Source organism: Mus caroli, chromosome 3 (genome assembly GCF_900094665.2).
Source record: "Mus caroli chromosome 3, CAROLI_EIJ_v1.1, whole genome shotgun sequence".
In the NCBI taxonomy this organism is placed as follows: Eukaryota; Metazoa; Chordata; class Mammalia; order Rodentia; family Muridae; genus Mus; species Mus caroli.
Genome location: NC_034572.1, coordinates 48,632,584 through 48,635,251, shown reverse-complemented (window position 1 = coordinate 48,635,251; position 2,668 = coordinate 48,632,584). Strand labels below are relative to the sequence as shown.

The 2,668-nt window shown below is 49.1% G+C and overlaps 1 protein-coding gene across 3 annotated transcripts in view; it reads left to right on the top strand.

Moving 5' to 3' along the window:
- Positions 1–2,491: 2,491 nt before the first annotated feature.
- The window catches only part of Ccna1 (cyclin A1), a 10,034-nt gene continuing 9,857 nt past the window's right edge, over positions 2,492–2,668 (top strand). For all 3 annotated transcript variants that reach the window (XM_021158953.2, XM_021158952.2, XM_029474886.1), the window contains exon 1: positions 2,492–2,668. This exon is cut by the window's right edge and continues 72 nt beyond it. The gene's annotated coding sequence lies outside the window, so the exon portion shown is untranslated.

Here is a 2,668-nt window from a genome sequence, read left to right as displayed (position 1 = left end):
GCCAGGCTGGCAGCCTTGCTCTTTCCTGCTTTTCCTCTCTCTCTGTGTGTGTGTGTGTGTGTGTGTGTGTGTGTGTGTGTGTCTGTGTCTGTGTCTGTGTCTGTGTGTCTGTGTTTGTTCCTATGTGTGGAGGTCAAGGATCCAAGTGGTGCCCAGGAATCACCCTTGAGCGGTCCAGCTTGTGGGCAAACCCCTTTACCCAGTAAAGGGAAGTCCTCTTTGCAAACCCCTTTACCCAGTAAAGGGAAGTCCTCTTTGTATCTGAGATAACTTCTGAAAGGTTTTACCTACTGGGGAAGGGTCGTCTTCCCTCCGTTAGTACTTCCTGGAAGTGTCCTGACAGTTATGGGTGCAGCTAACTACTCTCTAATTGGATTTAAGGTTCTGTCCACAGGACGGGACTCCTGCTGTGGAGCTGTGGAGAAATGATCCTCTTTGCCTAGGCTCCATCTGTCAATCTGTGGGGACTCTGTATGGACTCCATCTGAGGAACTGTGGGCATGTCATCTTCCACGGTGGAGTGACACCTCAATGATGTGGCTATTTGGGGGAATCACTCATGCTCCTGTAAATAAGCTGAATAAACTCACCATTTCACCAAACTATGCCAATCTACCATTGGTGCCATCTTGGGTAAGCTCCCTGGAGAAAAATAAGTTTGCACGATAAAACTAAGTACTGTGTAAGATATAAAGATTTTTTGTTTGTTTGTTTAACACACATACTTGGTTCACATGGTTAATTTAAAATCTGACCAGAAGACTATAATTTAATGTGGGAAATGGAAGCAGCATAAAAAGATCCAGAAAACACAAGCGTGGCAAAGTGTGCCGAGAAGAAAGGGGAGCTAATGTAACAATACAATTTCATTTGAATTAAGGCTTGGTCAGGTGACAGCTACTCAAAGAAGTGAGTTTTAACATAAAAGGTGTATCTTATTCAAAGGTCCCATTTAATTATTTCAGTTGTTTTTTTCTTTTTCACTCATTCCTTCAGGATTTCCATGTATGTGGGGGTCTTATTAAACCCTCTCCACCAATAGCGTGTGCTCTCTTTCTCTCAGGCTATCTCCAGCAACCTCTCTTATCTATGTGAAGGCAGCCTAATGACTATAGACATTTCTGTAGATGTCTTTGTAAACATCTTTCTTAGGTCCCGACTAGATTCTTAAGCTCCAATCCTAGGAATTGAGAAGTTTGAAAAGAAAGCTCGCAGGAACAACCCCCCAGATCAAGAGGAACACAGCAAGATTGTCCCCTCCCAAGCCTCTCAGTCTCTAGTCTGAACTTGTTACCAGGCTCCAGAGGGAGTTCGCTGAGACCTTCAGCCACACCCAGCAATCACAACAACGGTTTGGGTTTCTTGGGAGATTTCCAGGAAGTCGCATAGGCATAGACTGTCACCAGTCAGAGCACCTTGCAAAACAACTCCTTTGGGCCTGGCTGACTTATGAACATCTATCACAGCAACCAAGATATTCCTGCATCCTGTGTGTCGTCTCCATGTTTGAAGGCACGAGAATTAGAGGATGCAACATATTATGTCATCCAGAACAAGGAAGTTTTGCACTTCTGCATCCAGTATGGGTTGGTGAAATGCTTCGCAAAGCCCTCTCCACAAGATGGGCCACACCTTTCCTAGAATCTTCTGCGACCAGTCGGTTGAGACAGTTCACATCTGCTAACCCCCTCTCTCGTGAACGCATCAATTAATAATACACTTAGGCAGGCTAACGACCTTTGCTTAAAGTTTGGATGGCCTTTGGAACTGCTTTGAGAATTTAGGGGTGGATTTTATTTCTAAGCAAAAGCAGTAACAGGATGTGTGTGTGTGTGCATGTATGCATATACACTCATATATACTGATATATATGCATAGACATATACATCTGGTGCTCACATATATGTAAGTACACGTGTGTATATATTTTCAAAAAAAGTTAACCAATTATGTAAACTCAGTTTGCTTATTGCCTGTCACCTCTACAAGTGCCAAGGTTTCCAGGATTCAAGAATTGCCTTGCCTTTTTAGACCCTTTTTGGTTAAACTCCCATTCCCAGTCCTGGACTCTCCCTTCACACGTGGCCATGGCCGGGTCATCGGAGCAATGACCTCAGCTCAGAATCTCTCAACATCCAAGCCCCAGAGGCTCCCTGCATTCCTTCCTCTTCCCTGCACCAGCGGTGCCCAAGGGGAAGACCTCTCACGGGTGGCTGGGGCACCTCGAGTTACACTACGGCCCCAAATCTCTCCCGGCTCCCTTTGCCACACGTCCGGCCCCTGACCACCCTGGAAGGCTAAGCTGTGGCACAGCCCTCCGCCGCCCAGGGTCGGGAGCCCGTGGAGCAGGCGTCCTGGAGAAGGAGATGGGGAAGGGGAGCGAGCCGCGCCCTCGGGCCGGCCAGGAGGGCGCCGCGGCCTCAGCCCGAGGGCCCCGCGTCGCTCTCCCGAGCCAGGGTTCTCGGGAGCAGGCCGCGCAGGAGACGTTGGCGGGAGGGGTTCGTAGCTGTTGGGGGAACCGGCTCCTGGGGAACAGTCCCTTTCAGGGAGGCTACCGTGGGTAAGCCGCCGTCAGCCCTCCTTGGTGACACCGACCAGAGGGGTGCAAGTGGCGACGTGCGGTGCAGTGCGATTCGGTGCGCCTGGCACGCCTGGCTTTGCGGTTCAG